Source organism: Bufo gargarizans, unplaced genomic scaffold, assembly GCF_014858855.1.
Source record: "Bufo gargarizans isolate SCDJY-AF-19 unplaced genomic scaffold, ASM1485885v1 original_scaffold_842_pilon, whole genome shotgun sequence".
NCBI classification, from domain to species: Eukaryota; Metazoa; Chordata; class Amphibia; order Anura; family Bufonidae; genus Bufo; species Bufo gargarizans.
The window spans coordinates 270,146-295,281 of NW_025334723.1; positions in this window are offsets into that span (position 1 = coordinate 270,146).

Here is a 25,136-nt window from a genome sequence, read left to right on the forward strand (position 1 = left end):
CACCTAGGTTTTTGAGGAGGAAAATAAGAAAAAAAAATGTTTTTAACCAAAAGGTGTGCTTTTGGTGGGTTTTGAACTAATGGTGGTCTGTGCATGGCACTGTTATGGGGGGATCTGTGGATGGCACTGTTATGGGGGGGTCTGAGGGGGCAACTGTTATGGGGGGGTGATCTGTGGATGGCACTGTTATGGGGAGGGGTGATCTGTGGATGGCACTGTTATGAGGGGGAGATCTGTGGATGGCACTGTTATGGGGGGGTGATCTGTTGATGGCACTGTTATGGAGGGGGATCTGTGGATGGCACTGTTATGGGGGGTGGATCTGTGGATGGCACTGCTATATATGTGTCACCCACAGATCCCCCACCCCATAACAGTGCCATCCACATATCCCCCACCCCATAATAGTGGCATCCACAGATCACCCCCCCATAACAGTGTCATCCACAGATCACCCCCCCATAACAGTGCCATCCACAGATCTCCCCCCCATAACAGTGCCATCCCTTAATTCAAGTTCCAATCCACAGCCCCATCTGTATTACTTACTAAATGTCCTGTAGCAGGCAGAGCAGGGCGGGCGGCCGGCCGTAACTCACTGGCATCACGTGCCTGCGCCGCCTACTTTATGAATGAAGTAAGTAGTACAGATGGGGATGGGTATAGGAACTTCAATTAAAGTTATTATTATAAAAGGTTTAGGCATTAAGGAAGTGAGTGAGCGGCGGGGCCGGAGTACAGTGAACGCACTAGCCCCGCCGCATTTGCATGACACCGGCCCCTCCTCCTCCCCCCCTCCAGCTGATACAGACTGTGATGTAAAATGACAGCATTCGCCCCATAAGACGCAGGGGGGAAAAAGTGCGTCTTATGGGGCGAAAAATACGGTAAATTTTTCTTTTGCACTATTACGCGACAAAAAGGGCTTTAGAACATATAACTGCACCGCTGAACGGCAAATACATTTTTCCCACTTATACACTCCACAAAAGGGTTTTAGAAAATATAACTGGACCGCTGAACGGCAAATAGGCCCTTATTTTTTTCCACTTATACATGACACAAAAGGCTTTAGAACATATATAACTGCACCGCTGAACTGCAAATATATATATTTTTTTGCCACTAATACACACCACAAAAGGCTTTAAAACATAAAACTGCACCACTGACCGGCAAATATATTTTAATTTTGCCACTTATACACTCCACAAAATGGCTTTAGAACATATAACTGCACCGCTGAACGACAAATAGACCCTTATATATTTCCACTTATACATGACACAAAAGGATTTAGAACATATAACTGCACCGCTGAACGGCAAATATATTTTTCTCTTTTCCACTTATACACTCCAGAAAAGGTTTTAGAACATATAACTGCACCGCTGAACGGCAAATATATATTTCTTTTTTCCTCTTATACACTCTACAAAAGGCTTTAGAACATATAACTGCACCGCTGAACAGCAAATATATATATTTTTTTCCACTTATACACTCCAAAAAAGGGCTTTAGAACATATAACTGCACTGCTGAACGGCAAATCGGCCCTTATTTTTTTCCACCTATACATGACACAAAAGGCTTTAGAACATATATAACTGCACCGCTGAACTGCAAATATATATTTTTTTGCCACTAATACACACCACAAAAGGCTTTAAAACATAAAACTGCACCACTGACCGGCAAATATATTTTAATTTTGCCACTTATACACTCCACAAAATGGCTTTAGAACATATAACTGCACCGCTGAACGACAAATAGACCCTTATTTTTTTCCACTTATACATGACACAAAAGGATTTAGAACATATAACTACACCGCTGAACGGCAAATATATTTTTCTCTTTTCCACTTATACACTCCAGAAAAGGCTTTAGAACATATAACTGCACCGCTGAACGGCAAATATATTTTTCTCTTTTCCACTTATACACTCCAGAAAAGGCTTTAGAACATATAACTGCACCGCTGAACGGCAAATATATTTTTCTTTTTTCCTCTTATACACTCTACAAAAGGCTTTAGAACATATAACTGCACCGCTGAACGACAAATAGACCCTTATTTTTTTCCACTTATACATGACACAAAAGGATTTAGAACATATAACTGCACCGCTGAACGGCAAATATATTTTTCTCTTTTCCACTTATACACAACACAAAAGGCTTTAGAACATATAACTGCACTGCTGGACGGCAAATATATTTTTCTTTTGCACTATTACACGACAAAAAGGGCTTTAGTACATATAACTGCACCGCTGAATGGCAAACAGGCCCTTATTTTTTTCCACTTATACACGACGCAAAAGGCTTTAGAATATATAACTGCACTGCTGAACAGCAAATATTTTTTTATTTTTTCCAGTTATATACTCCAGAAAAGGCTTTAGAACATATAACTGCACCGCTGAACGGCAAATATATTTTTATTTTTTTCACTTATACACTCCACTAAAGGGACCGCTGAATAGCAAATATATTTTTGTTTTTACATTAACCCCTTAAGGACACAGGGCGTACAGGTACGCCCTTGTGCCCTGGTACTTAAGGACACAGGGCGTACATGTACGCCCTGTGCATTTTCAATCACTGCCGTGCGGCTGGCAGTGATCGGAACCCGGCGCCTGCTCAAATCATTGAGCAGGCACCTAGGCTAAATGCGCGGGGGGGTCCCGTGACCCCCCCATGTCGGCGATCGCGGCAAACCGCAGGTCAATTCAGACCTGCGGTTTGCTGCGATTTCTGCAGTTTCTGATCCCCGCGGTCCCTGACCGCGGGGATCAGAAACTTTAGGATTAAAAATTGTTTCCTGTATCCCTCCCCCCTGCACCCCTGAGTTGTTCGAGCACGGTGGGAGGTGCAGGGGGAGGGTTGCGGGCGGTGCGGGCGGTGCGGGAGGCGGGCGGTGCGGTAGGCGGGATCGCGATCCCCCGCCCGCCTCCCATTGCGTAATCGTTGGCGTCTAGTGGGTATACCAGGGTGCCAGCACATTGCTGGCACCCTGGTATAAACGGCTGACATCGGTGATGCGATGTCAGCCGTTTAACCCTTTCCATACAGCGGTCCGTACGGACCGCTGTATGGAAAAGGTTAACAGTAAGAGGGAGCTCCCTCCCTCTCCGATCGGGGGGCTGCTGTGCCTTTGCAGTCCCCCGAATGGAGAGGGAGAGAGCTTCCAGGCAGCCCCCCAAGCCCCGTCCTTACCCTTCCCCGTCTGCGCAGTTCTGGCCACTACTGAGCAGACGGGGAAGGTTCCCATGGCAACAGGACGCCTTCTCAGGCGTCCTGCTGTCCATGGTGCTGAACAGATCTGTGCTGAAAGCATAGATCTGTTCAGTGTAAGTAAAATACAGTGCAGTACTATATATATTGTACTGTACTGTATTATGCAGACATCAGACCCACTGGATCTTCAAGAACCAAGTGGGTCTGGGTCAAAAAAAAAGTGAAAAAAGTGAAAAATAAAGTAAAAATCAAAAAACACATTTATCACTGATTAAAAATGAAAAAAATAAAATTCCCTACACATGTTTGGTATCGCCGCAGTCCGTAACGACCTGATCTATAAAACGGTAATGTTACTTTACCCGAACGGTGAACGCCATAAAAATAAAAAATTAAAAACTATGATGAAATTGGAATTTTGCCCACCTTACTTCCCAAAAAAGGTAATAAAAGTGATCAAAAAAGTCGCATCTACGCCAAAATTGTAACAATCAAACCGTTATCTCATCCCGCAAAAATCATACCCTACCCATGATAATCGCCCAAAAACTGAAAAAGTTATGGCTCTTAGACTATGGAAACACTAAAACATGATTTCTTTTGTTTCAAAAATGAAATCATTGTATAAAACTTACATAAATAAAAAAAAAGTATACATATTAGGTATCGCCGCGTCCGTATTGACCGGCTCTATAAAAATATCACATGACCTAACCCCTCAGATGACCACCGTAAAAAAATAAAAATTAAAACGGTGTAAAAAAAGCAATTTTTTGTCATCTTCCGTCACAAAAAGTGTAATAGCAAGCAATCAAAAAGTCATGTGCACCCCAAAATAGTGCCAATCAAACCGTCATCTCATCCCACAAAAAATGAGACCCTACATAAGATAATCGCCCAAAAATGTAAAAAACTATGGCTCTTAGACTATGGAGACACTAAAACATTTTTTTTGTTTTAAAAATGAAATAATTGTGTAAAACGTACATAAAAAAAAAAAATTGGATACATATTGGGTATCACCGCGTCCGTGACAACCTGCTCTATAAAATTACCACATGATCTAACCTGTCAGATGAATGGTGTAAATAACAAAAAAAAAAACGGTGCCAAAAAAGCAATTTCTTGTTACCTTGCCGCACAAAAAGTGTAATATAGAGCAACCAAAAATCACATGTACCCTAAACTTGTACCAACAAAACTGCCACCCTATCCCGTAGTTTCTAAAATGGGGTCACTTTTTTGGAGTTTCTACTCTGGGGGTGCATCAGGGGGCTTCAAATGGGACATGGTGTCAAAAAAACCAGTCCAGCAAAATCTGCCTTCCAAAAACCGTATGGCATTCCTTTCCTTCTGCGCCCTGCCGTGTGACCGTACAGCGGTTTACGACCACATATGGGGTGTTTCTGTAAACTACAGAATTAGGGCCATGAATAATGAGTTTTGTTTGGCTGTTAACCCTTGCTTTGTAACTGGAAAAAAAAATATTAAAATGGAAAATCTGCCAAAAAAGTGAAATTTTGAAATTGTATCTCTATTTTCCATTAAATCTTGTGCAACACCTAAAGGGTTAACAAAGTTTGTAAAATCAGTTTTGTATACCTTGAGGGGTGTAGTTTCTTAGATGGGGTCACTTTTTTGGAGTTTCTACTCTAGGGGTGCATCAGGGGGGCTTCAAATGGGACATGGTGTCAAAAAAACTGTCCAGCAAAACATGCCTTCCAAAAACCAAACGGCGCACCTTTCACTCTACGCCCCGCTGTGTGGCCGTACAGTAGTTTACGGCCACATATGGCGTGTTTCTGTAAACGGCAGAGTCAGGGCAATAAAGATACAGTCTTGTTTGGCTGTTAACCCTTGCTTTGTTAGTGGAAAAAATGGGTTAAAATGGAAATCTAGGCAAAAAAATGAAATTCTCAAATTTCATCCACATTTGCCAATAACTCTTGTGCAACACCTAAAGGGTTAACAAAGTTTGTAAAATCAGTTTTGAATACCTTGAGGGGTGTGGTTTCGTAGATGGGGTCACTTTTATGGAGTTTCTACTCTAGGGGTGCATCAGGGGGCTTCAAATGGGACATGGTGTCAAAAAACCAGTCCAGCAAAACCTGCCTTCCAAAAACCAAACGGCGCACCTTTCACTCTACGCCCCGCTGTGTGGCCGTACAGTAGTTTACGGCCACATATGGCGTGTTTCTGTAAACGGCAGAGTCAGGGCAATAAAGATACAGTCTTGTTTGGCTGTTAACCCTTGCTTTGTTAGTGGAAAAAATTGGTTAAAATGGAAAATTAGGCAATAAAATGAAATTCTCAAATTTCATCCCCATTTGCCAATAACTCTTGTGCAACACCTAAAGGGTTAACGACGTATGTAAAATCAGTTTTGAATACCTTGAGGGGTGTAGTTTATAGAATGGGGTCATTTTTGGGTGGTTTCTATTATGTAAGCCTCGCAAAGTGACTTCAGAGCTGTAGTGGTCCCTAAAAATTGGGTTTTTGTAAATTTCTGAAAAATTTCAAGATTTGCTTCTAAACTTCTAAGCCTTGTAACATCCCCAAAAAATAAAATATCATTCCCAAAATGCTGCAAACATGAAGTAGACATATGGGGAATGTAAAGTCATCACAATTTTTAAGGGTATTACTATGTATTACAGAAGTAGAGAAACTGAAACTTTGAAATTTGCTAATTTTTCCCAATTTTTGGTAAATTTGACATTTTTTTATGCAAAAAAAAATATTTTTTTTAACTTTATTTCACCAGTGTCATGAAGTACAATATGTGACGAAAAAACAATCTCAGAATGGCCTGGATAAGTCAAAGCGTTTTAAAGTTATCATCACTTAAAGTGACACTGGTCAGATTTTCAAAAAATGGCCTGGTCCTAAGGTGTAAAAAGGCTGTGTCCCTAAGGGGTTAAAGGGGTTATCGGAGTTATTTTTTTGTTCTTTCTATGTTCCTAACTAGGCAAATGTAATGGCTTTCCAATTAACTCACTTTATCTCCAGTGGCTTGTTTCTCAGATTTCACTGAGGGTCACATGACCTGTGATGTCAGCTTCTCTCACTGCTCTGATAAAGGTTGTTTACAAGCCTGTAAACGAGAATTCACTGTGCTGGTCACGCCCCCCTTCACTGCCGTCTACTCTCTGCTAGGATTCATAACCCCTTCAGCTGCACAGCTCTGCAGGCAGTGAGGAGACAATGCTGGGCACTGGAGCTGACATACTAGAGAGAACAAGAAGGTAGGGGGAAGATCCTGTGTGTATTAGCAGTGTCATTATACAAGTGGGACTTGTAGTCCTACACATACAACATGCTGCAGAGTCTCCCAGTAGGCAGACATGTCACTCAGGGCAACTCTTGTAGCCACTCTCTTAGCAGTGTCATTATACAGCTGGGACTTGTAGTCCTACACATACAACATGCTGCAGAGTCTCCCAGCAGGCAGACATGTCACTCAGGGCATCTCTTGTAGCCACTCCCTTAGCAGTTCAGGGGGAGGGGCAGAGATTGTTTTTATTGCATGTAAACAAAGGGCCAGAAAAGAACCAGGGAAATTAGGAAATATATATATTTTTTTGCATAAAACTTGCTTAGCTTAGGTTTATATCAGATTTTCAGTGCTATATTATTATTTTTCATAACTCGGACAACCCCTTTAATGCACGACAAAAAGGGTTTTAGAACATATAACTGCACCGCTGAATGGCAAATAGGCCCTTATTTTTTTCCACTTATACATGACACAAAAGGCTTTAGAACATATATAACTGCACCACTAAACTGCAAATATATATATTTTTTGCAACTAATACACACCACAAAAGCCTTTAAAACATAAAACTGCACCACTGACCGGCAAATATATTTTAATTTTGCCACTTATACACTCCACAAAAGGGCTTTAGAACATATAACTGCACCGCTGAACGGCAAATAGACCCTTATATTTTTTCCACTTATACATGACACAAAAGGATTTAGAACATATAACTGCACCGCTGAACGGCAAATATTTTTTTCTATTTTCCACTTATACACTCCAGAAAAGGCTTTAGAATATATAACTGCACCGCTGAACAGCAAATATATTTTTCTTTTTTCCAGTTATACACTCCAGAAAAGGCTTTAGAACATATAACTGCACCGCTGAACGGCAAATATTTTTTATTTTGACATTAATGCACAACAAAAAGGGCTTTAGAACATATAACTGCACCACTGAACGGCAAATAGGACCTGCGGAAGCAGTGGACTGAGTCTGGAGTAGAAACATCCAGAGCCACCGTGTACAGGCGCGTGCAGGAAATGGGCTACAGGTGCCGCATTCCCCAGGTCAAGCCACTTTTGAACCAGAAACAGCGCCCATTTCCTGCACGCGCCTGTACACGGTGGCTCTGGATGTTTCTACTCCAGACTCAGTCCACTGCTTCCGCAGGTCCCCCAAGATCTGGAATCGGTCCTTCTCCACAATCTTCCTCAGGGTCCGGTCACCTCTTCTCGTTGTTCAGCGTTTTCTGCCACACTTTTTCCTTCCCACAGACTTCCCACTGAGGTGCCTTGATACAGCACTCTGGGAACAGCCTATTCGTTCAGAAATTTCTTTCTGTGTCTTACCCTCTTGCTTGAGGGTGTCAATGATGGCCTTCTGGACAGCAGTCAGGTCGGCAGTCTTACCCATGATTGCGGTTTTGAGTAATGAACCAGGCTGGGAGTTTTTAAAAGCCTCAGGAATCTTTTGCAGGTGTTTAGAGTTAATTAGTTGATTCAGATGATTAGGTTAATAGCTCGTTTAGAGGACCTTTTCATGATATGCTAATTTTTTGAGATAGGAATTTTGGGTTTTCATGAGCTGTATGCCAAAATCATCAATATTAAAACAATAAAAGGCTTGAACTACTTCAGTTGGTGTGTAATGAATCTAAAATATATGAAAGTCTAATGTTTATCAGTACATTACAGAAAATAATGAACTTTATCACAATATGCAAATTTTTTTAGAAGGACCTGTATGTGTAATCAGCTGACGATGGTGTAAAAGGAGTGCGCTTCTTCTTGGTTCTAACATCGACCTGTAAGGCTGAGTTCATACGTGAGTTATTTGGTCAGTTTTGGCCCCATGACTGCCCAAGTTAGTGAAGTGTGCAGTGATTCTTAGAGCGACGCCTGTCATCTGCATGTCATACTGACTCACAGTATTATTTCACAACCAAAGCAGACTCCCTATGCGTGTTACTGCAAGGCACAGAGTTCTACACCACTATAAAGGCTCTCTGTAGCCAGGAAATAGCCATTTTTTAAATAAAATTCTCAGTGAATATATTTGGATCGAACCAATTTTTTTCCCCAAAAAATTTGGCGAACCGGCGAATCGAACTTTGGAATAATTTGCTCATCTTTAGTCTCACGATTGCCTCATTCCCAGCCACTTCTGGTCCCTGCAGGACCAGAAAGCAGAAGCAGTTGGTCCTAAGGCTTGGATGCTATGTATGTCATAGCAATGATGTACTATTTAAACTTCTGTGACCACTAGGTCCTGAGATTGGTTGAGTCACTTCCTGGCCCTGAGGAGACTGGAAATGGCTCGTAATGGAGCAGCAGCGGAAAGGTGGACTGTTGAATCTTCCTTATATTATGTTCAGGAGGTTCAGAGGCACAGGTCCGCACCAAATGGGTTGTTAGCTCCAAAGCAGAACAACCCTTTTAATGTTTAATTTGTGTTTTACATAATTTCTTCTTTAATTTTAACAATAATTAATGAAAAGTTTGCCAGTCATCCAGAAAATACATATATAAAAATTCTTAATTACGTCCAGTATTACTTTCTCATCCATGCATATTTTAGATTGAATTAAGTAACAAATATTACGTTAAATCATAGTTGCTTACCAGGAAAAGCACTGTCTAGAAGCAGTTCATTTATTTTTTATTCAGATTCTAAAGACAGAGCTGTGCTGCATACAGACAGATACCACATCCATATCTTTTTCTATTTCTTGCATCAGTGGACAAGGTGACATAACTCGTCTTATTCTTCCTGCTGGCTGCCATGTCACAGGGTGTACACTCACTGGTGCAAATCAAGAGATCACAGACCACCACAGTGCCCTGTCATGGTATGTCTGCATTCAAAAGCAGTCTGGAAAACTTATTTTCAAGCATCACTGTAAGGGCTAAATTTCAACATATTTTAACCTTTGGAAGTAATACTTTATCAACAGACAGTTTCACTCAACGTTACAAATCTGATTAATTTAAAGTGACCCCCAGGCTCTCCCTCATATAAGGCTAAGTCTATATGTAGCAATTATGTGATGATCTTCTTTTTCGTACTAGTGGTTTAGGAATAATGATCATTCCTTCCAACCTTGCTGCAATGGAAGTCTCTTCTGCATGCACTGACTTCCTGGTTAGACTGTTATAGGCTTGTGTTTCTGCACAGTAATTGGAATATAAACTGCAGGAGTAATCTGAGAACAGAGGCCTGAGCCAACGAGACAGGAGGTGTGTCTCAGACTACCTGAAACTACCTGCAGGCGCAGATCACAGCTCTTTCCTACTGGATGGAGCTGAGCTAAGCTTCTGACTAGACAGTTACTTTCAAGGCGATATTGACATATTTTGATACATTTTTTTATTCTTACATATACGTATTTTGGGCTAAAAATATTTTCCAATACGTCTTTAGTAACAACTTTCAATTGCTTCTCCTTTGCATCCTGCATATTTCATCCTACACAGAAGGCTTCTTATTTCACTGGACCATCCAATAAAAGGTCCACTTTTCAAAGAATCATCAGCTATGCATCAGTGCATCATACAGGTATTATTTATCTATCTATCTATCTATCTAATCTATCCAATGTATATTAGGTTATCAAAGCTGTACCGTTATTCACATAATAAAACATAGAACAAAAGCATAGTATTCTTCAGAGGCCGTATGGAATGGTTAATCAGATAGATTCATTATATGATATTTATTGGCTTTTATGCTCTTAAGTTCTGTTTTTTGTGACAATAGAAAATCTCTAGGGAACTGAAAATCTAACCAGACATCATTAGGTGTTTTGTTGTATCTTTCAGTTTCTATTAGGTGCATTTTAAAATGTTCTTGTTTCTGAGAATACAAGCTTTAGCCTGCAAATTCATTTCCAGTGGGAGTGAGAGGCTGACACATTTCGGCTTTACACAAACTAATGTGCAATAGCAATTTTTTAACCTACATTTGTTTGAAAATCATCAGCAATGAGACATGACTGTATAGGGAGCCAGGGCGCCAGGCTTTTTCCAACCTTCTGGGAGATAGCTCTCTGAGTGCTAAAGTTAGGTTTATAGCTACGCATATTCAAATTCCCACTGCAGTTGGATATAGTGCTCAGAGATCTTAAAAGCTAACCTAGAATAACATGCCTGTTCTGGAACTTATGTAAGAGTACCTACTTTGTCCTAGTTTCCAAAAAGAGTCATTGATAAATATTTCCCTACTAGAGTTTCTCATTACATTTGTTGAGAGGCAAAAAAAAAAAAAGAAATCAAAAACTAAAAATCTAATTGGTCCCAAAGGTTCTTCCTTTTTTGTATTACTCAAAAGTAGTTGGATTGTATGGTATTTGTTGAGAAGAACAAGCAAAGCAAAAGTATCATAATTCATCAACACAAGATATAACTATCAGTTAGCCTTGTTAGAAAAATTTAGGAAAATCAGGAGCAGCATTACATCGGCATTACAGCTTTCATTGCTTTTTGACATTTTGATCAGTCTGACCTCAGAATTACTGTATCATGACTGTAAGACTGAAAAGCAATCAATAAAGAATCTGTAAGAGTATATTCACATGTGGCAAATTTACTGCAGAAATTTCTCTGACTGACCAGTTTAACTGTTTTGAGTGGATTAAAGATATCCATATGTTTGTGCAAAAAGTAAAGTGGAGCAAGATATTCGCACAGACCGATAAACATAGAATGTGTTGGCAGATAAGGACCATTTGGCCCATCTAGTCTGCCCAATATACTGAATACTATGGATAGCCCCTGGCCCTATCTTATATGAAGGATGGCCTTATGCCTATCCCATGCATGCTTAAACTCCTTCACTGTATTTGCAGCTACCACTTCTGCAGGAAGGCTATTCCATGCATCCACTACTCTCTCAGTAAAGTAATACTTCCTGATATTACTTTTAAACCTGTGCCCCTCTAATTTAAACTATGTCCTCTTGTAGTAGTTTTTCTTCTTTTAAATATTCTCTCCTCTTTTACTTTTTTAGCATCAATAGATGTTGAAGCTTTGTATACAACTATACCCCACACAAAAGGCTTGGCTGAGGTAAAATATTATCTTGATTTTAGGAGCAATGAGTTGAGAGATCATATTAAACTTGATCTGGGCTGGTGGAAGGATACAGTCATTTTTACTGAGGAGATGTCACCATGGACCCAGTTTATTCCACTGTGGGCCCGTTTCATAGACAATATATTATTGTTTTGGACAGAATCTGTCAATGGATTTGAACAATTTATGGCTAAGCTCAATGCAAACCACATTGGCGTACATTTCACATCTGAAATAAATAGCACCTCAATCTCATTTCTTGATATAAGAATTAGTAAGGGAGAACAGCAACAGTTGACGACTACGCTTTACCGTAAACAAACTGCAACCAATAGCCTATAGAGACGGGAAAGTTTCCATCCGAAACCCATGAGGAGGGTGATTCCCAAAAGTCAGTTTTTGAGAATCAGGTAAAATTGCTCCACTTTGGAGGAATTTAAGCATGAAGCATCACAATTATTTCACAGATTTAAACAGAGGGCTATCCGGATCAGTGCCTAAAAAAGGTTTGGAAATATGCACGCAAAAGTAATCCAACTATGGGTGAGAAAGGAGAATAACTTATTGCGCATAATTGGGACTTTTGATTATGGGCAGAATCAAGTTAGGGACATTTTGAATCGCTATTGGTCCCTTTTGAAAACAGATCCTGACCTTACGGATTAGTTATCTGATACTCCCTCTATCACATTTCGCAGGGGATGAAATATTGGTAATACCCTTGTACATAGCCACTTTAAATCACCAAGAAAAGAGACCTGGCTTCAAAACCGTAAAAATTGTAATTTCAAATGTGGGCACTGTAAGGCATGTCCATTTGTTAGGATTGGTAATGCTTTCAGGGATAGTTCGGGTCAAAAGTCTATTGAGCCCAAAACTTTGTGAATTGTAACACTAGGGGTGTCGTTTACCTGATGCAATATCAATGTGGGTCCCTATATGTGGGTAAAACATGTAGGAAGTTCAAAACATGAATTTTGGAACATCTAGGGAATATCATAAATAAATTAGATAAACTGATTGTGAGACATATTCAACTACAACATAATGGTGATTTTGCTGGTATTTCCTTCTCTATAATTGAAGTGGTCCACACATCTATCAGGGGAGGGAATATCGATTAGATATTAAAACAGAAGCAATCAGGGTGGATTTACAAACTTAACACGGTTTCACCCTCAGGATTAAATGAGAATAATGACTTTACTTGCTTCATTTAAGACTGGTTCATATATAGTATAAAAAGAAGGGGAGGATTAGTGAGTTTCTATATCAGTGTATTCCCTATCTGTGCATGAGGGATGGGGCCCTAGTCCCACACCTCTATTTACAGGAACTATATACATATAGTGTGGTAATACCTTCCCCTTTATATGAGGCATTGTATAATATTCTGCCCTGAGTATTTATATGTGGTTATAACCAAAACACAAAGAGCTACCTCATATACAGTGCCTTGCAAAAGTATTCACCCCCTTGACTTTTTTAGTATTTTATTACATTACAGCCTTAAGTTCAATGTTTTGTTAATCTGAATTTCATGTGATGGATCAGAACACAATAGTCTAAGTTGGTGAAGTGAAATGAGATAAAAAAAAAACTCTGGTGCAGCCAATTACCTTCAGAAGTCATATAATTGATGTCCACCTGTGTGCAATCTAAGTGTCACATGATGTGTCATTACATATACTTACCTTTTTTGAAAGGCCCCAGAGGCTGCATCCCCAGAGGATGCAAGAGGCATCACTAACCAAACACAGCCATGAAGACCAAGGAACTCTCCAAACAAGTAAGAGACAATGTTTTTGAGAAGTACAAGTCAGGGTTAGGTTATAAAAAAATATCCAAATCTTTGATGATCCCCAGGAGCAGCATCAAATCTATCATAACCAAATGAAAAGAACATGGCACAACAGCAAACCTGCCAAGTGTCACGACCCTTGGTCTTGGTCGTGACTCCTTGGGAGCCGCACGCAGTTGCCCGCGTTTTGGATTTCGTCAACCGCAGCTGGGGGCACTTAGTGGTTTGCCTCAGGTGCGGTTGCCGCGGACAACAAGCATGCGTGCGGTTGCCCTTGGCAACGTGTTTTGTGTGAATGCACGTTTGTATGTCTGTGTGCACTTTGTGTTGTGTGTTGTGCACTGACATCCGTTCCTTCACTGTGGCTGTCTGTGGCTATGTTTGGTTGTTTGGGTACATGTGGTGGAAGTGTCTCGGCCTTTGGGCTGACTCCCAGGACACGGTTGCCACTCATGTCATTGCCTGCGGCAACAGCCACAGTGTGTTTGTTGTGTTGGGCACTTCCCCTTTAAGTGTGTGTTTTCCCTTCTGTGGTGTATGAAGGGTTAACTCCCTTCCCAGTGTGTCTGTGAGTCATTGGGTGTGTCTGACCGTTGGGTGTGGCCACTTGGCCTATAAAGCCTCAGTCCCTGGCTGGGTTCAGTAGGTTGCTCTCAGCCATGCTGGCTGGAGCAGCCTCCTGTCTCCTCCATCTGCCTGGTGGGGACCATCCTTCTGGTCATACTGTCACGGCTGGCGGTGGGGGAAACCCCCAGCCGTGCGGTGCCAGGAGATGGTAGGGTTACCCCTTGGCCGGGACCACAGAGTTAGGGAGCAGGTCGTCTTACTCTGTCCCCTAGTACAGGGCCGACTTGAGGGCTCGTAGGGACTTTTAGGTTCTGGCGTATGAGTCCTCCTACCACCAAGGTCGGCTCATACAGATAGGAGACAGGGTCAGCGTTAGGGACGCAATAGGAGGTGACCTGCTCTCTAACTCTGTGGTCCCGGCCAAGGGGTAACCCTACCATCTCCTGGCACCGCACGGCTGGGGGTTTCCCCCACCGCCAGCCGTGACACCAAGAGACGGCGCGCCCACCAAAACTCACGAACCGGGCAAGAAGGGCATTAATCAGAGAGGCAGCACAGAGACCTAAGGTAACTCTGGAGGAGCTGCAGAGTTCCACAGCAGAGACTGGAGTATCTTTACATAGGACGACAATAAGCTGTACGCTCCGTAGATTTCGGCTTTATGGTAGAGTGGCCAGAAGAAAGCCATTACTTTTAGCTAAAAACAAAAAGGCACGTTGTGAGTTTGCGAAAAGAAATGTGGGAGACCCCCAAAATGTATGGAGGAAGGTGCTCTTCGGCCATCAAAGAAAATGCTATGTCTGGTGCAAACCCAACACATCACATCACCCAAAGAACACCAACAAGCACAAACCATCCAACTTGAAGGAGCTGGAGCAGTTTTGTAAGGAGGAATGGGCAAAAATTCCAGTGGTAAGATGTGGCAAGCTCATAGAGACTTATCCAAAGTGACTTGGAGCTGTGATTGCACAAAAAAGGTGGCTCTACAAAGTACTGACTTTAGGGGGGTGAATAGTTATGCACATCGACTTTTTATGTTATTTTGTCCTATTTGTTGCTTACTTCACATTTAAAAAAAAAAACATCTTCAAAGTTGTGGGCATGTTCTGTGAATTAAATGATGCACATCCTCAAACAATCCATGTTTATTCCAGGTTGTGAGGCACCAAAATACGAAAAAAGTCAAGGGGGTGAATACTTTTGCAAGACACTGTATATATATATGTATATATATATATATACTACCTTTTTCTCATTATACTTTTCCTTTTCTGGTTCTATAATATATCTAATTGTATGCCCCACTTTGATTTGGATGTATTTATATAAGTGGGGTGCAAGAATAGAATCTAACTGTTTAGTAAAAAAAAACACTATTGTCAGTTTAAATAAAGTTTTAATGATTTCCTATACAACATATCAATAATGGCTTAGCGGTGGAATTCTTCGATGCGCGTCATGACGTTGGGCCGCACAATTTTGCTTGCTGACTAGTGTTGAGCTGTGAGTTCAAATCCTGTCACAAACCATGGACTCACACTGAGGGATTCCCTCACTGTACAGCGATCTTCTGCATAGAAATAGAGGCTAAATTAGATTTAAATACACTGCTCGAGTCAGTGTATTTAAATCTAATTTAGCCTCTACTTCTATGCAGAAGATCACTGTACAGTGAGGGAATACCTCAGTGTAAATCCACAGTTTGTGACAGGATTTGAACTCACAGCTTCTGCATCACAGACCAGAACTTTAACCACTACACTATATAGCTGCATAGTCGCTAAAAAATAAATAAAATATGAGCCTTCTACTGTATAGCTCTCAGTAGACGTACAGTACAGTAGAAGTCTCATTTATTTTTAATATTATTATTTTTTTTAAATAATTGGCTATGCAGCTATTATAGCTGAGTGGTTAAGTACCTTACCTCTAATACAGAAGGTTGTGAGTTTGAATCCTGGCAGAAACATTTCTGAAATACAGGCTAAATACTGACTCCATATTTGGACATAGCTATATATGGAGTCAGAGCAGGGACTCCTAAGCTGAACTAGAGTCCCGACACCCTCCCCTCTTCAGAGCAGGGGGTACCTGGGGTTCTCCCATTGATTTACATTGTGCTCGGGCGCTTGGTAGAACACCCAAGCATCGCAAAGTGTTCTACTCAACTGCTCATTCAACACTAGTGCTCCGTCCTCTTTTAAAAAGCACGCTATTTTATGAGACGCCGCTCCATACAGTGGCCCAGCGCATTAATTACCTACAGAGTAAGAACCCCTGTTATGCCACTGGAATCCCCGGAGGAATACATAGGCACTATAAATATATCATAGGAATTTCTATATGGGCATGCAACATAGGTGCAGGTATTGGACCCTAGTGCTCAAGCAAGAGATGTATTGATTTGCATTTTTAGGGCCTATTTATTGACTATCTGATATTTTTGGAGGGACCTCTAATTAAATTTAGAGTGGCAGATCGGGGAAGTTCAGGCTGCCATCATATGTACCTGATAAATAATTAGAGGTTTTATCACACCTTACTGTTATATATTTTTTTCATTTCCTAATACTGTTGTCACGGAAGGTGTACAGGAAACAAGACAACACAAAATGAATATATGACTCACTGGATCCAAAGCTAAGGAACAAAAAGGGAGACCCCTGCATCAGACCTGGCACTCTCCCTGACTGCTCAGCCTATACGAAAATCCCAATGGTAGATGATCGCATATCCTCGTACCTCGACTGTATAACACCTGAACACCCTATAATAGTGAGGGGACATGACCACCGGCTCCCTACACTAGACACGGAGGGAGTCAGGGTCACCTGGGATCCAGCAAACAGAAAATCACAAATGAATGTACAAAATTTATCTTGTAGAAGACTGGGAAATAGGATCAGCATGCACACACACTCCAGGAAGTTGTATAAACTGCACACTAATGCATTATGGGTAGGAATTTAAAGGAATGCAATCAGTCCAACTACATGACAGCTAAGAGAGGCTAACGAGATGAGGAACTGAAAACCAAAACAAAGGAAGCTCAAGGAGGAGGTTCTGAAAGGCATCTGTCAGAGCTTCTCAGATGTCTGGTGGTGACAGTACCCCTCCCTCTACGAGTGGACTCCGGACACTCAGAGCCCACCTTCTCAGGATGGGACCTATGGAAAGCCCTGATGAGACGAGTGGCCTTAATGTCCATCACTGGGACCCACATCCTCTCCTCAGGACCATAACCCTCCCAATGAACGAGGTACTGGAGAGAACCGCGGACAACACGAGAATCCACAATCCTAGAGACCTGAAATTCAAGATTACCATCAACCATAATCGGAGGAGGAGGCAAAGGCGAGGGTACAATGGGTTGAACATAAGGTTTTAATAAGGACTTATGAAAAATATTATGGATCTTCCAAGTCTGAGGAAGATCAAGACGGTAGGCAACAGGATTGATGACAGACAGGACTTTGTAAGGCCTAATAAACTTAGGACCCAACTTCCAGGAGGGAACCTTCAATTTGATATTCTTGGTAGACAACCACACCAGATCACCAACATTCAGGTCCGGACCAGGCACACGTCTCTTATCTGCCACACGCTTATATCTCTCACTCATGCTCTTTAGATTATCCTGAATCTTTTGCCAAATAGATGACAAAGACGAGGAGAATCTGTCCTCATCAGGTAAACCAGAAGACTCCTCTCCCGAGAATGTCCCAAACTGCGGATGAAACCCATATGCACCAAAAAATGGTGACTTATCAGAGGACTCCTGACGACGGTTATTTAAAGCAAACTCAGCAAGGGACAAAAAAGAACACCAATCCTCCTGATTCTCCGCCACAAAACAGCGCAGATATGTCTCCAGATTCTGATTGACGCGCTCTGTCTGGCCATTCGACTGCGGGTGGAAAGCAGAAGAGAATGACAACCGAAGCCCCAAGCGAGAACAGAAAGCCTTCCAGAATCTGGAAACAAACTGCGTGCCCCTATCAGAGACTATGTCTGAAGGAATACCATGCAATTTGACAATGTGATCAATAAATGCCTGCACCAGCGTCTTAGCATTGGGCAAACCAGGAAAAGGGATGAAATGCACCATTTTGCTAAAACGGTCCACCACCACCAGAATCACAGTCTTCCCCGAGGAATGAGGCAGGTCCGTTATAAAGTCCATGGACAGATGTGTCCAAGGACGGGAAGGAATGGGTAAGGGAAGGAGAGGACCTGAAGGCCGTGAATGAGGGACTTTGGCACGAGCGCAAGTCTCGCAGGCTGCCACAAAACCCTCAACCGACTTACGAAGCGCAGGCCACCAGAATCTCTGAGCGATGAGATCCACTGTGGCTCTTGCCCCCGGGTGCCCAGCAAGGACCGTATTGTGGTGTTCCTTAAAAATCTTGTGTCTTAAAGCGAGAGGCACAAACAACCTCCCAGGAGGACAAAGATCAGGAGCCTCTGACTGGGCTACCTGCACCTCTGCCTCCAATTGAGGATAAAGAGCAGAGACCACCACACCTTCAGCCAAAATGGGACCCGGGTCTTCAAAATTCCCACCTCCCGGAAAACAACGTGACAGGGCATCTGTCTTCACATTCTTAACCCCAGGGCGGAACGTGACAACAAAATTAAACCAAGAAAAGAACAAAGACCATCTGGCCTGTCTCGGGTTCAGACGCTTGGCTGACTCCAAGTAGGCCAGATTTTTATGGTCAGTAAACACGGTAATAGGGTGTCTGGCTCCCTCTAGCCAATGGCGCCATTCCTCAAAAGCCAACTTGATGGCCAACAACTCCCTATCTCCCACATCGTAATTTCTCTCTGCGGAGGAGAGTTTCTTCGAGAAAAAGGCACACGGTCGCCATTTGGCAGGAGAGGAACCCTGAGACAAGACCGCACCCACACCCACCTCAGAAGCATCAACCTCAACTATGAAGGGTAGAGAAATATCAGGTTGTACCAAGATGGGAGCGGAAGCAAAACTCTCCTTGATATTAGAAAAGGCCTTACGCGCCTCTACCGACCAGGAAGAAAAATCTACCCCCTTTCTGGTCATATCAGTGAGTGGTTTAACAACAGAGAAATAATTCAAAATAAACTTCCTGTAATAATTGGCAAAGCCCAAAAAACGCATCAGCGCCTTCTGATTCTCAGGAAGCTCCCACTCAAGCACAGCGCGGACCTTCTTGGGGTCCATGCGAAAACCAGAAAGCGGAGAGAAGAAACCCCAGAAATTGAATTTCTGGAACCGCTAACACACATTTTTCCAGTTTCGCGTATAATTTATTCTCCCGCAGGATGAGCAAGACCTGACGTAAGTGTTCCTTATGAGTTTTGAAATCAGGATAAAAAATCAAAATGTCATCCAAATACACTAATACAAATTTTCCCATTAAATGATAAAAAATGCTGTTCACAAAATGCTGAAAAACGGCTGGGGCATTCATCAAACCAAAAGGCATAACCAAATTCTCAAAATGGCCCTCAGGGGTATTGAAGGCCGTCTTCCATTCGTCTCCTTCTCTGACCCTGACCAGGTTGTATGCCCCTCTTAGATCTAATTTGGAAAAGACTTTAGCCCCAACAATCTGGTTAAATAGGTCCGGGATCAGAGGAAGCGGATAAGGGTCACGAATAGTGATACTGTTCAGCTCCCTGAAATCCAGACAAGGTCTTAAAGAACCATCTTTTTTCTTAACAAAGAAAAAACCAGCGGCAACAGGTGACTTTGAGGGTCGTATGTGTCCTTTTCTCAGACTCTCAGAGATATAAGCACGCATAGCGACCCTTTCAGGTTGGGAAAGATTGTATAAACGAGATTTAGGCAGCTTGGCGCCTGGGATGAGATTAATAGGGCAATCGTACTCCCTGTGCGGGGGCAAATCCTGAACTCCACTCTCAGAGAAGACATCCGAAAATTCAGAGAGAAAAGATGGTACAGTCTTAGTAGAAACCTCAGAAACAGATGTTGTGAGGCAATTCTCTCTGCAAAAGTCACTCCAACCATTTATTTGCCTCGCTTGCCAATCAATGGTGGGGTTATGTTTAGTGAGCCAGGGTAGCCCCAACACAAGAGGAGTAGGCAATCAGCTAAGGACGAAACATGACACATCCTCAACATGAGCATCACTCACAATTAAACGGATATTGTGAACTATGCCCTTTAATGATTTCTGAGAAAGTGGAGCGGAATCAATAGCAAAAACAGGAATATCCTTTCCCAAAGTGCATACCTGGAAACCATGAGTTATCGCTAATTGATTATCAATGAGATTGACAGCTGCTCCACTATCTACAAAAATCTCACAAAAAATGTTCTTGCTCTCTAGCGACACCCTGGCAGGCAGGACAAAACGGGAACTACAAGCAAATGGAAAACCTTCAATTTCCGCCTCAACCCTGCCAATAGTAACAGATGGAACATTTTTAAAAGATTTTTTCCTTTTTGTTTCTTTATTACTCCCAAAAAACTGCCTGAATCTCCTAGAGGGACAAACATTTGCCAAATGATTTATACCTCCACAACAAAAACAAACCTTCCCATGCGGGCTGAATCTTCTATTGTCAGAGGCAATCAACCCCAGCTGCATGGGCTCCTGCTCAGAAGGGGCTGACAGCGACTGAGACCCCTGCGCACAGAATGAGACCGCTGCACTGTCCTGGGATTGAGTATGACAGGAATGAGTGATCTCTCCTCTCTCTCTAAGTCGCCTGTCAATACGAACGGCCTGAGACATAGCAGAGTCCAAGGAGATAGGCCTCTCATGAAAGGCAAATGCATCTTTCAATCCCTCTGAAAGACCATGGCAAAATTGACTTCAGAGTGCAGCATCATTCCAACCAGTATCAGCTGCCCATCTCCGAAATTCTGAGCAATATATCTCTGTGGATTGTTTACCCTGGCATAACAGACGTAGTCCGGATCATCATATATCTGACCCAGGGCTAAAAAGAATTCATCCACTGAACGGAGGGGCCATGCCCCCACCGGCAGCGAAAAGGCCCACGACTGAGCGTTATCCCTGAGCAGCGATATAATGATCCCCACCCTCCGTTCCTCATCACCAGAGGAATGGGGAAGAAGGCGAAAATGGAGTTTGCAAGCCTCTCTAAAACGCACACAATTCTCACTACCCCCGGAGAACGTATCTGGGAGCGAGATCTTAGGCTCAGAACAAACTCCATGAACGCAAGCTGAACCGGTCACTTGAAACTGAGAAAGAGTCTTACGGAGATCAGCTACCTCCAATGAAAGACCCTGGAAGCGTTCAGTCAAAAGTGAAACCGGATCCATGCTTGAGACGGTTTTGGCGGTTTATAATGTCACGGAAGGTGTACAGGAAACAAGACAACACAAAATGAATATATGACTCACTGGATCCAAAACTAAGGAACAAAAAGGGAGACCCCTGCATCAGACCTGGCACTCTCCCTGACTGCTCAGCCTATGCGAAAATCCCAATGGTAGATGATCGCATATCCTCGTACCTCGACTGTATAACACCTGAACACAAATGAATGTACAACACTTATCTTGTAGAAGACTGGGAAATAGGATCAGCATGCACACACACTCTAGGAAGTTGTATAAACCGCACACTAATGCATTATGGGGAGGAATTTAAAGGGATGCAATCAGTCCAACTACATGACAGCTGAGAGAGGCTAACGAGATGAGGAACTGAAAACCAAAACAAAGTAAGGTCAAGGAGGAGGTTCTGAAAGGCATCTGTCAGAGCTTCTCAGAAGTCTGGTGGTGACAACTGTATATATTTATTTATATGGACATCATTTCATCTTCTTGCTGTCCCCTGATCAACTAGTGCCCAATGGGCCCCCAATGGACCCCCATTGGGTCTTAGTGGGATCTAATTGATGCTTTTATATAATATCCATCATAGTAGTTTCATAATTTTTTTTGTTTTGTTATATTATTTTTCCTTTTGATTGTATATATTGTAACTTAGCAAGGTGTAAACAAACCTATGACCTTGACTTGACTATTGGACATTAATGAGTTTTTCTCCTTTTTGGCACTATGGTGATGGGATCCTTTTCTGTGCACAAATCGTGATGGTTATAATTAGCGTTGAGCGATCGATCTGAATTTCAGGGAAAATTAGGTTTGCCGTAAAGCCGAATTTTCTCATGCTTCATGGTAGCAAATCGATTTTCCCTGAAATGCGTTTTAGTGCAAAGAGCCCACCTCCACCATGTTGATTGAAGATCTTTAGCAAAATCTCATGCACGGTGACGTATGACATCACCGCTCTGGTCGACGTGATGACTTCATCAAGCGCTGTGCAAGTTTTCACGCGGGATCTTTAATCAAAATGGCAGTGGCGTGATCTTCGCGATCAAATGGATGTGGCAAGTATGATTTTATTTTTATTATAGACCTAATATTGATGTCAGATGCCACGATCATTGATGAACGCGGCATCTGAGAGATACAATGTCGGGGAGCAGCGCAATCGCCGTTCCCTGTCATTGCACCCACTACTTACAAGAAATGCACTGATGATTAAGTAATTAGTCACAAAGCAAATTTTCTTGTAAAATTTGTCGAAGCAGCCGAATCGAATTTTCAAGAACTTCACTCATCTCTAGCTATAACTCAACAGAGGCACAGGACTTGGCAGCTACTCTCAAATGAGGCAGTTCTTTGAAAAACAGCAACAATGGGGAAACTTAGTTTCAGGGCATTTACTTCTTTTGCACAGTTCTGGAGTGACCAATTGTGTTGGTAAAGGCTCCAAAGGATAAAAACTATGCCACAGGTTCCTTGGCAATGACTCTCTTCTCAGCATCTTTTTGTTTGGTGCATCCATTGCTCCAGATGGAGAGTATAATTTCCAGGTCTATTGTGGCCACTCATCATTACTCATTTTCTTAAACAGAACTGCCTTTTCAGGAAGAATAGGGCACAATTATCCACGGTTTGGTTAGAATGAGCAAGTAGTGAAGATTGTCCCAGAGGTCTATGGTCAGAATAAGGTGGGCATCGCTTCTATACTTGCCCATTTATTTTATAGTTCCCAGCCCTACACATCCCTGATGCTATCTCACTTATCTGACTCGTCTCCTCCCTGATGCTCTTTTGTAAGGCTGTTTCAGTCCAGCATTACCCTGGGGGGCCCAACCTAATTGCAGGAGATGCATTTCTGATGCCAACCCAGTTCATATTCTCCAGTCCTACCCAACAAGCAAAATAGTGCACATATTCCTACATGTTGGAACCTGCAGCTGGCCATTTTCTTGAATCTGCAACTCCTGCCATTATTCCAACTAATACAATCAGGAGGCGGTGCATGAATTAGTCACCCAGGCTGTGCCTTTACTTTAGGCAAGAACCACTAGTAAAACACACTTTCACAAAACAATAAAATACTGTACACAGTGCAGCACAGTCTTGTCCAGCACAGATGAAGAACATAAAATAAAGGATATCCCCCTTGGGGCACAATCTTACATGGATATAGGTTTAGGGAGGCTATCAGGTACTGTTATATTTAGAAAAATAATAATGATGAAGAAAAGATATATCCAGAAAGCATAAAACAGCTCCAACACCACTTACAGTAAAACAAGAGATTTAATTTCAACTCTTTCAAACACTGGTAACAAAAACATGTTTACGCTCAGGCTGCTAAGATGATATCACTGAAAACTGGTTGTAAAACTTGATAACTATAAAATTTAAAACTCCTTTGCAGGATGTTCCAAAAACATGCAGATAAGTTAGTTTTAATTTAGATTGTGAGCCCCAAAAAGAACAGGGACATATTTAAGTGATGGTAATGTCTGTACAATGGTATAGAATATGTATGTATTATATGAATACCGTAATATAAACAGCATGAATGTTTCTATAAATAAAATGTGCTTTTTATACTATTTTTTTTAAACTTTTTCGGACCCATCTATAAACCTTAATGTTACATTGATGTATTATTTGCAAATTACTGGAATACTTTTGAATTTCAGCGCACAGAAAGGCACCACAGGTAGCTCTGACAGGCTTTTACAAGAGACAGCCCTGGCCCAACCACCCACTCCCTTGTACAGGACTACAATCAGGCTTTATATCGACATTTAAAAGGTTAAAGGGATTTTCCAGGACTCCTATATTGACCTGGCTTATCAGCTAATAGGCTGTTTGAAGAGGGAGTGGTGCTTCGGTTAGCACTGGGGCCAACTCACAGCTAATCAAGTACAGTGCCATTCGTTACATAGTGATGTGCTTGCAGCTGAGGCTTATTGACTTGGATGAGATTGAGCTGCAACTAGGCCATGTGACCAATTAATGTGAAGTCATTGACCTAGAAAGAGGTCACACCACTCACTGGAGCGACGCAGCCTCTTCAAACAGCTTATTGGCTGGTGTGCCGGGAGTTAGACCCCACCAATCAGATATGGATGATCTATCCTGAAATCTATATGAATCCTGTAAAACCCCTTGGCAGAATTAAAGTATTGTCACAATCAGACAACAGAGGTTGTCAGTGCCTTTAATATTGTTTTTAAAGGCTCCTGTGATGTCAAATTATTAAATACGTCAATACTCACCTTACAGGTCTCAAGCCGCTTCTGTTTCAATGCCTCGCTGTTTTCATCCCATCAGTGACCACAGGTGATCCACCTCAGTCATTGACTGAGCAGGTATTTCCTGCATGTTGAGTGGGAGAAGGAATAAGACATTGGGCAGGAGACACTGAAGTATCGGTATGGGAGTGGCAGGAGGTAACATGAGTATTGACTTATTTTATTACTTTATACCATGGGGGTATATTTTTTAATGGTTAGATAACACATTTAACTAAGGACAGTATATTGAAGAACCCTGACAACTCTATCTGACAGCACAACTTAGTTTGTATCCCATCTGGCAGTTATCCTGGGCAGGGCATCATGTGTATATTTTAGAACCTGACTCCAGATGATATTCTAATGCCCATTACAAGGAACCTGTCACCATGCTAATGTAAAAACTTATCTTCATCAGACCTCAGAACGGACCCTCACCAGACCCCTAATCCTCATCATACTCCCAAATCAGACCCCTAAGCTCCATCAGCCTCAGATCAGCCTCCCATCAGACTCCCCATCCTCCATAATCCTCAGATCCGCCCCCCATCAGACCCCCAGCCTCCATCAGCCTCAGATCAGACCCCC